The sequence below is a fragment of the Ixodes scapularis genome, unplaced genomic scaffold (genome assembly GCF_016920785.2).
Source record: "Ixodes scapularis isolate PalLabHiFi unplaced genomic scaffold, ASM1692078v2 PGA_scaffold3__209_contigs__length_174095766, whole genome shotgun sequence".
Lineage (NCBI taxonomy): Eukaryota > Metazoa > Arthropoda > Arachnida > Ixodida > Ixodidae > Ixodes > Ixodes scapularis.
The window spans coordinates 43,182,840-43,197,943 of NW_024609868.1; positions in this window are offsets into that span (position 1 = coordinate 43,182,840).

Consider the following 15,104-nt stretch of genomic DNA (forward strand, 5'->3'; position numbering starts at 1 on the left):
CCTTTAAAGGGACAAAGACAGTGTACTTCTGCTCAACCCAGGAATCCTGGGCTCAATCCCAACTTCTGCCCGTTTCGATCTGGATTAGCATCGTACCGGCGTGCGGTCGTGTATCACACCAGGCTAGCGGTTGTACTCCCCTGGCGAAATTGGTAATCTACAGCTGAGGGAGAAGTTGCCCGTTGACGCAGACTACCTTCAGGCTGTATAAACATACACACACTTTTTTTTATGCTCGCTGAGGTCTATATTTGAACATGACCTATAACAGGCCACCTGAACACAATTTACGACTCAAAATTCGTTTTCTTTCCAGATCGAAACAGCCGGTCGAGAATTAGCCTTATTCTCGTTTCCATGGCCATGTGGCGTTCAAACTATGTGTACCAAAATATAGTCATTTCATTTCATTTCATTTATTATACCCTCAGGGCCCGAAGGTATTACAGAGAGGGAGAGCAACAAGAAGGTTAATGCAAGTAACATAATACATATTTAGACACACTCAGTAATAACGTAATTAGTTATTGTACTTTTAAAGAGCTCAGAGTCCGTGATAATGGCGATCGACCGGGGAAGGTTGTTTCACTCCTGGGATGTACGGGGAACGAAAGATGAATAAAACTTGGTTGTGATAGAGTTAGGAATGCCCACCTTATGTTGATCAAGACGGGAGGAAACATAGAGAGGCCGAGCAATTATTCTGTCGCTCAGGAAAGAATTATGGTGATACATTTTATGGAATAGAGAAAGACGAGAAATTTTACGACGTAGGGATAAAGGTGGTAATGAGAGAGTTGTTTTCATTGAGGTGACGCTAGCGGTGCGGTGATAGTTTGTGAGGATGAAACGAGCGGATCTGTTCTGAACGGCTTCCAATGTAGATACGAGAGTGACTAGTCCTGGATCCCAGACAGAAGCTGCATATATTAACTTGGGACAAATTAAAACTTTGGAAAGGGTTAATTTCAGTGGGACAGGGGCTAATAAAAAAATTCGCTTGATGTAACTTAACATGCGGTTAGCGTTAGCTGAAATATGCTGAATATGTGTTTTCCATGAGAGGTTAGAAGCTATATGTACGCCTAAATATTTGTGCGAAGATACCGGTTCTAGATGAGAATTATTAAGGAAATAGTTAGGACAGTCCTGAGACTGGCGAGACACACGCATGACCTTGCATTTGTTAGTGTTAAGCTTCATGGACCACGAGTCAGACCAACGGTAAATATCATTAATGTCTGATTGGAGTATACAGGTATCATTATGATCGAGAATCTCACGGTAAAGTACACAGTCGTCAGCGAGCAGAGACATGGATGAAGAGAGATAAGTGGGTAGGTCGTTAATATAAATTAAGAATAGCAACGGCCCTAAGACTGTCCCTTGCGGAACCCCTGACGCAACTTTGACAAAAGAAGAGTTATTGTTATTCACAGTGACAAATTGAGACCGTTGAGTTAAAAAAGACTGTATCCATGCGAGAACGTTATTGTCTATGTTAAGTTTGGAAAGTTTTAGGACCAGAAGATTGTGAGAAACTTTGTCAAATGCTTTGGCGAAATCCAGGAAAATGCAGTCCGCCTGGGATCCTCGGTCCAGAGTGTGATGTAGGTCATTCGTGAAAGATAGTTGTTGGGTCTCATATGAGAATGTTTTTCGAAAACCGGGGTGAGAAAAAATTATATCTTCAAGAAGTTTGCAAGGAATGCTGGTTATTGAGATCGGACGATAATTAAGAGGGGAATGTTCATCTCCAGCCTTGTGAATGGGTACTACCTTCCCTACCTTCAAGCCTGATGGAAGAACAGCGTCCTGTATAGATTGTTCAAATAATTTTGTTAAAATAATTGAGGAATATTGTTTACTGTTTTGTAAAAACTTGAAATTAATACCGTCCACTCCTGTTGAAGATGAGACGTGGGTCATCTAAAACACACATTCAACATTAAAAATAGAAAATAACAACGAACTTAATTTTTGGGGCCTCCAAAACGCTGCATATACGTTGATCGAAAAAATATTTTCACAGATCACAGGAAGTACACGTACACGTCAACTCAATATGGCGACGTACCGCGGGCATACCACGGGCTGGAAGACGTAGTAGCGACGCACGACGAACCAACATTGCGTGGGACGTGGGGCCGCTAGTTCCGAACTGTCGTCCATGGTACCGGCCAATCGATCTTCAAGCACAGAACATTGAGAGGAAGGGATATACGGGCAAAACAACCACATCGCAAATGATGCACGTATCTTCGCCGTCTGCTTTTCACGCCAGAAAAGCGGAGAAAAAAAATGCGGTCGGGTGTAGCCACCTGATTTCCGGTAACTCTCTCCTCCTCTACATTTCTTCCTCCTCCTCGGTACACGTCGTCCACATGTTGCAGCCATGAGCTTCGGTGCTCATGTTTTAATTTTGGTTTTGAACATTTACTTTTTTTTGCTTTATTAAGAATATGTGTGACTTTGTAACAAAATATTGATTGTGTAGTCTCCTGACACCATAATAAATCGCCTAGCAAAAAAACAAACAAAAAAACAACAACCGCATCTCCGCGTGGTGAAGGATGTTGATTGGGGCGAAGCTCTGGTGGTGCTTGTCCGCGGAGGCGCTGAGCCGCAGCATGCCTTTCGTTCGTTTTCATCCATGTCACGCTGCGGTCAAATGCTCAAATGTGTATATAACCACGGTCCATACCACAGATTCTCTTTCTGACATGGATGAAAACAAGCACCACCAGAGCTTCGCCCCAATCAACATCATTCACCACGCGGAGATGCGGTTGTTGTTTTTTTGTTTGTTTTTTTGTCCGACACGAGCACGGGAGCACGTGCTCACGTGCTCGTGAGCGCGTGAGCTCACGAGCAGGAGCACGTGCACCCGACGGCGGACAGACATACGGACATGGCTAGCCCCTAAGGAGCTTCGCCCCTAAAAATTAAAATCTTCGGAAGGTGTTAGTGTTCCTTTAATCATGTCATGTACAGCGATTAGCAACCGCTATTAATCATGTCGGTATACCAAAACGTCTCACCCCTCGGGTTGGTTGGGGTCATAAGTATTCTACTGACCTTTTATCATATTAAAAAATAAAAACAGATTTCGAATTCCCCCTCATATATTCAAGCAACGCCTTTATCACAAAGCATAAAAGATTTATTTTTACAAAACATTTTAAGATCATATTTGTAATCCGAGAGAATGAAAACCTCATTCACTTTTCTTATAAAACTGCAAACGTTGGTCCGCTAAATAGTGCGGAGTAACTCGTAGAACCTCAGCCTCGTAGATTCACAGCAGGCATCGACATGTTGTTTTTACTGTAAAATGTAGAAAAGAATGCCGCTTTAATTGAGTCGATTTGCACACAGTTTACATGATTGGAACCCTATATAGTGAAGATCGACTCAGGACCGTCATGCTGGGCTACAACGGGGGAGAGATAAATCGATAACCATATGTAACTTCGGATATTTCAGGTGCAGTGCAGTTTTGACCAGAAGGCTTGACAGCGAAGATGGACGACGCCCAAATGTTCTTGTCCGCACAACCAATTTTCCCTCTGCTTTTACCAAAAACACAACCATAAAAAAAAGATACTGGTTGCATAAAGGTTGGCTTATACATTTGTCACTGCTTCTTGTGATCTCTTACACTGGCACTATCTATACAATGACCCTGGAACTGCATTTCACTATACAGCGAAGGTTTTGGAGTAGTTGCGAGATCAATTGTACGTACTCTTTAGTAGAAACAGTGGTTTATAAGATTGTTAACAGATTTTCAAGCCAATAAAAAAAATATGAGCAAGACAAAAATCGGAAATACACGGAAGTTGCAAGATGACGCAAGCACGTGAAGTGGCCTTAACTCGCACGAAAATATTTCTTCGCACTTTATGTCGCTATCCCGAAAGAGTCACTACGAAGCCCGGCAGCTGGAACTCTCGTGGAGGCAGCCGTTGTGGTGCTTGCCCTTCGGAAGCATTGTGTTACGAGGATGTAGGCGCGATAAGAGATCGCAGCTATGAAAGCACAAATGACACCCGCAACAACGGCAATGGTGAGCGTGTACTTTCTTTTCACCTGCCCCAATGCCGAGGGGGGTAGGCTGTTGGCATCGAGTCGATTCTTCATCCCTGTGTTCATGCCCTAGAGGGAAAATGCAGCACGTGAGACAGCACTTTTGACGTTTAATGGTTCCTTAACCGCGTTCCGACTTTAAAACACGACGGGGCACCACTGTATATAATGCGTCTCTAAATTTGTGTAGCGCTATTTATACATTGTGAGAGTGTATAATTACGCATTATACTTTGTTTTCACGAGAAGGAAGCTTTCTAAGACAAGACACCCGCACCATATGAAACATAAAGGGCCTCCACATTATAGACCACAAAAACAATCTTGCTCTGAGCCCTTCACTCATCATGATTTCATTGTTGGTCAAAATGGCAAGCTCGCATCGCTGGGATGCTACTTTTTGCAGACGTGCAAAGATGATATAGTCTATAGGAGTAAAAGGGGAAATTCTCCGTGGACATGCCTAGTGAATTAACAGAATATCAGTCGATGATTTAATATCGTTTTATATTTTATATTCTGCGGTTACGACTGTCTTTGTGCAGTCGGCGTCCATGAATTACGGGGTGCTGGCGACCTCTGCGAAATTGACGGCAGCTTTAGTTGCAAGAACTCAAAGATATCATCGCAAGTTCGCCCACTAGGTTGCACGATCAGATCCAATATTAATAACGTACGTCTGGCCGTCTATGCACGAAGCTTAAAGTAGGCTCAGAGATAAGTGCTGAAGACCACCAAAATCGTTATTCCGTACTTCTTACAGGATTGAAGCTGTCAAATTTAGACATGTTCAGCGAAGGCGGCGATTTCACTTTCGTACCACGGTGTAAGCAATTGATTGAATCAAACACGAGTCACGGACGCTCGATTTCTCTGTAGCGAAATCCATAGGCAACATGCGCGCACACTGAGGAAGCACCCAGCCATCACTGTCACAAAAGTGGGAAAATAAAGGCTGAACAGAAATTACAACGGCTTGCCTACTTGTGGCCTCAAGAGCAGCTCCTGCTCTTGGGATTTGTTACTTACAGGTAAAGAACCTGACAAAAGCATTTTAGTTCAAACTATAACCGGTATCATCGGCACCAGTTCAATGTGATATTACGATATACAGTAGTACTTTTATGCCCCACAAAATACAAATATAAAGTGTTATTTTTTCAGGTTTACATTTTTATAGACCGAGTGTAAAGGGAACATTAAAGGCTGCACTCCATGCGGCGAATATGCTGCGAAAAATCGACGAATTTCGCCCGGCGGCTTTCGCACTGCGCGTGGTATCAGCACAGTGGCTGCCAGAGGTCGGCATTTTAGGTCGCCCTCACTCACCCTCACCCTCACAGCCACACTCACCTAAGCCCCTCACTCACCCTCACACTCACAGCTACACTCACCTTCAGCCCCTCACTCACCCTCAACCTCACACTCACACTCACCTTCAGCCCTTCACTCACCCTCACTGAACCTCACGGCCCTCACGCACTCACCGCCCTCACGCACTCACCGCCCTCACGGCCCTCACGCCCCTCACCGCCCTCACGCCACTCACCGCCCTCACGCCACTCACGGCCCCCACAGCCGTCACCGCCCTCACGGCCCTCACGGCCCTCACGCACTCATAGCCCTCACGCCACTCACCGCCCTCACCGCCCTCACGGCCCTCACGCCACTCACCGCCCTCACGCCACTCACCGCCCTCACGCCACTCACCGCCCTCACGCCACTCATCGCCCTCACGCCAGTCACCGCCCTCACGCCACTCACCGCCTTTGCGGCCCTCACACCCCTCACGCCCCTCACGCACTCATGACCCTCACGCCCCTCAGGCCAGCTTCAGATGGGGCGATTTCGCCCAGAAACTTTACGTCGCAACACCAGCAACACGGGCCGCCCGCGATCGCACGCAGCAACCAATTGCTGCAATTTGCCACCGTCATCATAAAATTTTATTTTTCTTACACTATTTAGACACAATTACGAGTTATAAACGTGTTTTTATGCATTTAAACCTCGTTAAGAATGCTAATGCGCCTTTCTGAAACAGTTTATTTCTAAAAAACGATCGATTTCAAACCAGAACCAAGTCTTTCGGTGTCATAATCACCGGCACCAGGTATCACATGAACATTTTGCGTCCCTGATTGGATGCAGCCGCTTCAAACGTATTCGAATTGCTCCGAGTTGCTTGCTTATTTCGAGCCGGTCCCGATCTCAGCAATTCGTGTCGATCTAGGGAAAGCTGGAGAACAAACCCGCCATTAACACCAAAATTGCTGAGAAAGATGCTCGATCTGACAGGGGCCTCACGCACTCACCGCCCTCATGGCCCTCAATGCCCTCACCGCCCTCACGGCCCTCACCGCCCTCACCGCCCTCACCGCCCTCACCACCCTCACCGCCCTCACGGCCCTCACGCACTCATAGCCCTCACGCCACTCACCGCCCTCACCGCCCTCACGGCCCTCACCGCCCTCACGGCCCTCACCGCCCTCACGGCCCTCACCGCCCTCACGGCCCTCACGGCCCTCACCGCCCTCACGGCCCTCACGGCCCTCACCGCCGTCACGGCCCTCACCGCCCTCACAGCCCTCACGGCCCTCACTCACCCTCACACTCATGAATTTTCCTGGTTCAGAAACTCACTCACCCTCACCTCACCTGTGAGGATGAGGGTGAGTGAGGGTGAGTGAGGGCCCTCATGAGTGAGGTTTGCCGAGGTATGGTGGCTGCTGCGTCGCGCACAAAGCGAACGGGCCACCGGGCGAGGTTCGTCAGTTATTCGACGCATATTCGCTCCATGGAGTTCAGCCTTCAGGGAGCTCGTCCTTCCCTCGCGCCTACTAGCGTTTTCGCAAATAGCTGAAGAGATTACCACAGCGAAAACATCCCATATGCGTTGACGTCGATGATGTTTTGTACCCCATGGTAATTTCGAATCTAAGGAAGGCATGAGAGGAAGGAAATCGGAAGGGCTTACAAATCCTTCGTGGATGGTCGCCTTGTCGACTGTTTTAAAGACTAACTCCGGTTTCTTTTGGACCGTGCCCTTTCTGGACGCAGGTAAAGTCCGAGCCAGGGTGCCTTCCACAGCATGGCCTGTAAGGGCCGTACGGTCGGGCAGCTTGCGTCCGCTTCGTCCTGACTTGGAGAAAGTGGTGCTGGTGAGCGACTTGCTCTCCTGGGCATCCTCGGTCCACTGGTCAGACATGAAAGAGTTGTTATATTTCGTTCTCCGCAGCCGTTCTTCCTTCTTGTCTTTGGATCACCCGTTGTTGTCGTTGATTCATACCCTGTCACGTGAGTGAACAGGAGGGTCGGTGGCCGAGTGGGGTAGCGCACACCAGCTCCGAGCACGTGGAGCGAAAGCTCGCACTGCAGAACCCAGGATCCTGGGCTCAGTCGCCATCCCTGCCCGTTTCAATCCCTGGATGAGCATCGTACCCGCTTGCGGTCGTGTATCACTACTGCGTAGTGCAAGTTAAAGACCCCACGCTAGCAGTCCTACTGCACTGGCTACGTTGCTCATCTACAGTGGGTAATAATGTCGTCATGTTGTGGCAGACTAAACTCCTGATGTATAAACAACGAACGACTAATTTGTTTGTTTGTTTTTGTTTTTCGTAAGTGAAGGGAACGAAAACGGCTCGCCGATGGACCTTTTTCACAAATCGCTGATTCGATTAATTCAGGTTGATTCGAGGAGTGCACAACACAAGCGCAGGCACGAGCCTCTCGCGTAAAAGCCCCTTTAGGGTCGCTCGTAAGCTAATGAAACTGAAAAAAGTGGCGCCATACATTGTTGTGGAAATTCTCGAGACACGCGCCGCAAGCCACTTTTGGGAAGAAAATGGCGTCTGAAATCTACCTCAGTTACAGTGTAGCTCAGTGCTTCACTGTGTCGCCATGATCTTTCCAATGACTGCACGTTGCACGTGCCCCTTGCATCGACGCACTTCGGACTACTTTTAATGCATGAAGGGGCCTTACATAGAACGCGAACATGTCCTTTTATTCCAGAGCCCCTGGAGCCACGATTTCGAAAAAGATGGATTCACAGCTAAAGACAGGCAGGAGCTCTCCAATGGCTCTCATTTTGTCATTTCCTTGTGCTCCTCGCAAGCTTATGTTTCAACTGTTTTCACGTCCGGTGCATCTGACAGCAATAATATATATCAGGGTGTCGAACCGGAACCGAACCGAACCGGTATTTTTTCCGGAACTGAATCCAAACCCGAACCGTTATATTGTTATCGCGATGAACCCGAACCGGAACTGAACCGGAAAAAAAATAACGGTTACCGGCTCATGTGAAAACGGTTCGGCCACGCGCTGTTGACAATGAATGTGCTATCAATGCCATTCGTTTTTTAAGTGCCGCCAACTGACACACACCTCGCTTACATAATTTTCTTCTCCACTCAGTCTTAGGAATATAAACGCTGCATCCATGAATCTTGACAAACGCTGCATCCATGAATCTTGACATAGGAACCAGTATTGCGCTGGTCGCGGCTTGCACGGAAAAAAAAAGAATTGCAAGGCTGTGCAAAAAAAAAAAAAAAAAAATCGCGTCACGGGATTTTATTTTCCTACAATCTCGTAAATCCTAAATGCTGCTGTGTGCTCATTTCATAACACGTTTCTAGAACGCGCGAGTTCTTGAAGCTTGCTTCCATCGAAATGAGAAAAGGAAAGGCTGTGGAGTTTGATAATAATGCATCCGGTTTCGTATAGGCACTTAGAAGCTAACATATTTGTGAAACAGCGAACTCTTCCATTTTTTTATATTTATCCTATTACGTCCTTCTGGCGTTGCGTTCGGTGAAGTGTTTTTCATATTCCGTATCTTGTTTAATGGAAACTTCTTTAAAGGGGTAGTCCACCGATTTTTTGAGCTACCTCAACTAACTATATTTTCTGACTCCCCGGCCTTTACTCTCTTCGGTATGCTATTTAGAATCGCGAAATTCATAATAGTTACTGCGAAATCGGCAAATGAAAATGATGCAAAAACCAACATTCAAATATACGCGCGCTTTTCAGGGCCGTTATATATATATATATTATATATATAACGGGCATGGTGGCGGGAGGCCGAAGGCGTGGGTATAAAACTGAGAAGAAAAAAACCCTTAGTGAAAAACAGCAACAACGGACGATTTAATCTTCGACGTTTCGGCCGGAGTCCGGCCTTCGTCAGGAAGAACTTTTACAGATGAACGCGGGTGGTATTTATACAATGCTACGGTCGAGTCCAAATTTCGGAGGGGTGACGGTTGAAGCTTTCGAGAGAGGGAAGCGTAGGGCAGTTCTTATCCGGGTGAAGAAGCTTGACGGTCGGTGCCAAGTTTCAAGGACGGCGGGATGACGGTTGTAATATATATATATATATATATATATATATATATATATATATATATATATATATATATATATATATATATATATATATATAGAGAGAGAGAGAGAGAGAGAAAAAAACGAAGCGCAGGATGACGAAAAGTATATACGGAAGAAAACGCACCTGAGACGGTTGTTGGAGTTTTTAAAACATATTATTGGTAAAGTTGGTCGACGTTTCGGCCTGAGACAGACCTTTTTCAAGACTGGCACATAAAGGCACACTGACGCTCCTTGACCACGTCACGTGGCATTCCACACATCTGGTTTCTCTCAAGAGTTGACGGTACCCCCGACGCAGGCGTTATATATATATATATATATTTCGTGAAACACCACCTTTCGTGAAACACCCTGTATATATATATATATATATATATATATATATATACACAGGGTGTTTCACGAAAGGTGGGCAAATCCGATATTTCGAAAACTACGCATCGCACCAAAAAAGGCTTGTGTCGTTTTGGTCCTCGGCCAGGGGCCTATTTAGGAATATATATATATATATATATATATATATATATATATATATATATATATATATATATATATATATATATATATATATATGGGTGGTTTCATCTCAAATCGTGCAGGCAAAAAGGGTCGAATTTTTAATTTGGATGAAAAAAATATATGTTATGGCGCCGTTTCTAAAACCGCAGTCGACCCAAACCGCAAGTTTGTCGGATTTTTGTTCTCGACTTATGAATTTTTAAAGAGGCCGCGGCGAAAAGCAGTGTTTTTCACACCCGTCGTGGGTCGGATGTTTCGCTTGAGCTCCCGCCATGGATTTTCAGTCCACATTATATTATCTTTTTTGAAGCACTCTGTGGACACATTTAAAAGGCGCCAATACCATGAAATAATTGTAGGCCTTTTGCTTTTTTTCTGTAAAAATGTCAAAAACGCCTTCTCGGTCAATTGTTGACGAACTTTGACAATTAATTACTCGCGATCTACTTGGGTTACATCGATATTTTTTATGTCCACGGAGAGCCCAAAACACGCTCTTTATGTTTATTATAAAATGCCTTGGCTGTATAAAATATCCTTTGCGGTACGCTTACGTTAATATTATGCAAAAACCAAAAAGTACCATTTTTTAAATTGATTTTCTCCAAAAACCCATTTTTTTATTTTTTTATTTTTTGTTCAAATGTAGATATGATAGTTGTCTACACGAAAATCAAGCCTAGAAAGTGTATATTTTGTTTGCATGTTTTATATTTAGGCCTCAATATCGGAGAAAGGCGTCTTTGTTTTGCCAAGACCTAAGTCAGACATAGCGACCCATGCGTCTCTGTGAATTGTGAAAAAGTTTTCTTGAATTTTCTTCTGCATTTTGTAATCAATTATAAACGGATTTTGTGGTATCGAATATTTATGTATGTTTTGATAAGAGCGGGAACCATGAGATACATATCTAACCAAATCAGCAGGCAAGACTTTCAATAACCAAAAGGTACAGACGTTGTATTGTTTCGATTTATAAACCGAAGTAAACTAGCACGACTAGCTATTAGCTGTAATATTACTAAGACAAAGAAAGTCACCACATCGTCGATATATCATATACAATTCTTTACGAAACCAAACACTGGGGCTTGTTCACCGCACATCGCACAGGTCACCAGGGAATGTCCTTTCACTTCCGTAATACACAAAAGTGGTGACACAGAAACGGTCCGAAACACACAGAGAGTGTGTCATGGAGAGGGGTAGGAAATAAAAATAAATAAATAGGAATCGAATTGCCCAACTCCGATCTTAACGAAAATTGCGTAAAAAAAAAAAATAAATAAAGTATTTAGGTTCGAGCGGTGGCAAGGCGATAGGTCCACGCCTGGTGGAGAGTCACACAAAGAAGTCGACGGCACGTAAAGGTAAAACAAACAAAAAAATCAATAATTTAATAAAGACGGGAAAACTCAGCCGCACATAGCAAGAACAAAAACCAACTCCCCCGGGCATTCCCTAAACGGGACGCAACCAAATGCGTGCGAACACGCTCTTTACATCACCGCCAGGCCGCTACGCCATGACGAAATAAACCCAACAACTGAACAGTGCTAACAAACAGTTAGTAAGAAAACATTGAGAAAAAAAAACGTTAAGAAAAAACCGCACCCGAGAAACAAAGTTCAGCGGGGCGAAGAAACACACACGAGTCGGTCCCACGACATTGAAGTCCGGCAGGATGACGGCGTCTAGATGATGCTCAAATCTGTTCCTCCCTCTATTACGCACATCCACGACGGCTGTGCGGAACAGTGGCTGTACGAAAGAAAGTGAAGAATAGATTCGAGCAGGCGATGCGCGAGAAGGTAACCGAGACTATGCTTCAAGCTTCATATCGGGAGAGGAGCTTTCGAGGTAGTTTCTGCAGTTACTCACTTTCTCTTTCCCCTTCCCTTTTTCAAAAGAACACGTCAGCCGGCGCTAACGTTTCATCTCGGGAGAAGCCCACTCTTCACAAACAGTTATAGTTGACAAGGAGGCTGACTTCGACCCAACTAGTCTCCGGGCACGATACAAACACAGGTATATTTACCAACACGCTCGTTTTAATGTCAGTCTCCGGGCTTTGCTGTTTCCAAAAAAGATAACCCTTTATAAGGACAGAAAGAGCGGGTTGGTGGGGATAATTAAACTTAAACACTCCCTTCTCGTTTTCTTCCTCAAGTTTAATAGATAACCCTTCGGTGCTATCGGATCTCCCCAGAGAGAGAGAGAGAGAGAGAGCACGGCCGTTTCAAGGTAAGGATAGGGCGCTCGAAGCTAGGGCAAACAGGCGGTATCGTTTCACGCATGCACGGATAGCTGGTTTCAAATTTCCCCACATTCCTAACAAAACCGGCCCATCTTCGTGTGTGCGTCTGCGTGATTTCTGTCCCGCGCCGCCGGTTTTAGCGCGCACGCGGCGTTGTTTTGGCTGGCAGAACAGTTGTTGACCGTCGACATTGTAAGGTCGTGGTGTCCTCATCTTTTCAGGCAACGATTCCTTTGCATTCTCTTGTGCAATACTCTGACAGACTCCTCCTGGACGACAATTTCGTACCATTTCACTCCTCGTGACACAGGGTGCGCTGCTCGCTTTACTGTCATGGGCCGTCCCATCTAACACAACGAGCGCTAAAGGTCGTGGTCATCTGCTGGCTCCGAAAGGGCAGGACGTTCATGCAGGCCAATGAGGGCCCCGCATCAATAAGACGTCTGCCGACTCCTACACGTTAAAAATTTACGACACCTGCTGGTCTGTTAAGAAGTGTTGCTTTCTCTCTTTGGAACTCCTCCGATGTAGCTTGCCGCCTATAATAAAATTTAAATAATCAATAAATATATCAGGGTGGAAATACTGTATTTCATTTTTATGTGGGAACGTTGAAAAAAAGAAAAAACTATTTCCAAGCTTGTGAAGACGCGCAATTCGCAAGTCCATTTCGAGCCGTAAAAACACGTTTTTGTACCATATTGATGCTTAAATGTACAACATACAAACAAAATATACACTTTCTAGGCTTGATTTTTGTGTAGAAAAACTATCATATCTACAATTCAACAAAAAATAAAAAAAATAAAAAATGGGTTTTTTTGAGAAAATCAATTTCAAAAATGGTACTTTTTGGTTTTTTCATAATATTAACGTAAACGTACCGCAAAGGATATTTTATACAGCCAAGGCATTTTATAATAAATGTAAAGAGCGTGTTTTGGGCTCTCCGTGGACATAAACAATATTGGTGTAACCCAAGTAGATCGCGAGTAATTAATTGTCAAAGTTCGTCAACAATTGACCGAGGCGGCGTTTTTGACATTTTTACAGAAAAAAAGAAAAAGGCCTAAAATTATTTCATGGTATTGGAGCCTTTTAAATGTGTCCACAGAGTGTTTCAAAAGAGATAATATAATTTTAAACTGAAAATCCATGTCGGGAGATCAAGCGAAATATCCGACCCACGACGGGTGTGAAAAACACTGCTTTTCGCCGCGGCCTCTTTAAACCTTCATAAGTCGAGAACAAAATATCCGACGAACTTGCGGTTTGTGTCGACTGCGGTTTTAGAAACGGCGCCATAACATATATGTTTTTCATCGAAATTAAAATTTGACCCTTTTTGCCTGCACGATTTGAGATGAAACCACCCATATATGTGTGTGTGTGTGTGTGTGTGTGTGTGTGTGTGTGTGTGTGTGTGTGTGTGTGTGTGTGTGTGTGTGTGTGTGTGTGTGTGCGTGCGTGTGTGTGTGTGTGTGTGTGTGTGTGTGTGTGTGTTTGTGCCAAGATTTTTTGAAAGATAAAAAGCAGTACATCTCCCGCCATTAATAATATATTGTACAGATATTTATCAGGCGCTTTATTCAAATTAGCATAAACTTGAATTTTCACTTTGATTTAAATATACAAGGCATAAAATAGCGCTTACTTGTGAATGTCGTTTGCCTTATGCTTCCGGCCACATCGCAGACGCAGGTTTCCCTATGGCAGTGAGCAGGAGACATGCCTCGGTCGGCTGCTAGTCAGCGACTGGTGACCATGGCAGTGAGCAGGATACATGCCTCGGTCGGCTGCTAGTCAGCGACTGGTGACCATGGCAGTGAGCAGGATACATGCCTCGGTCGGCTGCTAGTCAGCGACTGGTGACCATGGCAGTGAGTAGGATACATGCCTCGGTCGGCTGCTAGTCAGCGACTGGTGACCATGGCAGTGAGCAGGATACATGCCTCGGTCGGCTGCTAGTCAGCGACTGGTGACCATGGCAGTGAGCAGGATACATGCCTCGGTCGGCTGCTAGTCAGCGACTGGTGACCATGGCAGTGAGTAGGATACATGCCTCGGTCGGCTGCTAGTCAGCGACTGGTGACCATGGCAGTGAGCAGGATACATGCCTCGGTCGGCTGCTAGTCAGCGACTGGTGACCATGGCAGTGAGCAGGATACATGCCTCGGTCGGCTGCTAGTCAGCGACTGGTGACCATGGCAGTGAGCAGGATACATGCCTCGGTCGGCTGCTAGTCAGCGACTGGTGACCATGGCAGTGAGCAGGATACATGCCTCGGTCGGCTGCTAGTCAGCGACTGGTGACCATGGCAGTGAGCAGGATACATGCCTCGGTCGGCTGCTAGTCAGCGACTGGTGACCATGGCAGTGAGTAGGATACATGCCTCGGTCGGCTGCTAGTCAGCGACTGGTGACCATGGCAGTGAGCAGGATACATGCCTCGGTCGGCTGCTAGTCAGCGACTGGTGACCATGGCAGTGAGCAGGATACATGCCTCGGTCGGCTGCTAGTCAGCGACTGGTGACCATGGCAGTGAGTAGGATACATGCCTCGGTCGGCTGCTAGTCAGCGACTGGTGACCATGGCAGTGAGCAGGATACATGCCTCGGTCGGCTGCTAGTCAGCGACTGGTGACCATGGCAGTGAGCAGGATACATGCCTCGGTCGGCTGCTAGTCAGCGACTGGTGACCATGGCAGTGAGCAGGATACATGCCTCGGTCGGCTGCTAGTCAGCGACTGGTGACCATGGCAGTGAGTAGGATACATGCCTCGGTCGGCTGCTAGTCAGCGACTGGTGACCATGGCAGTGAGCAGGATACATGCCTCG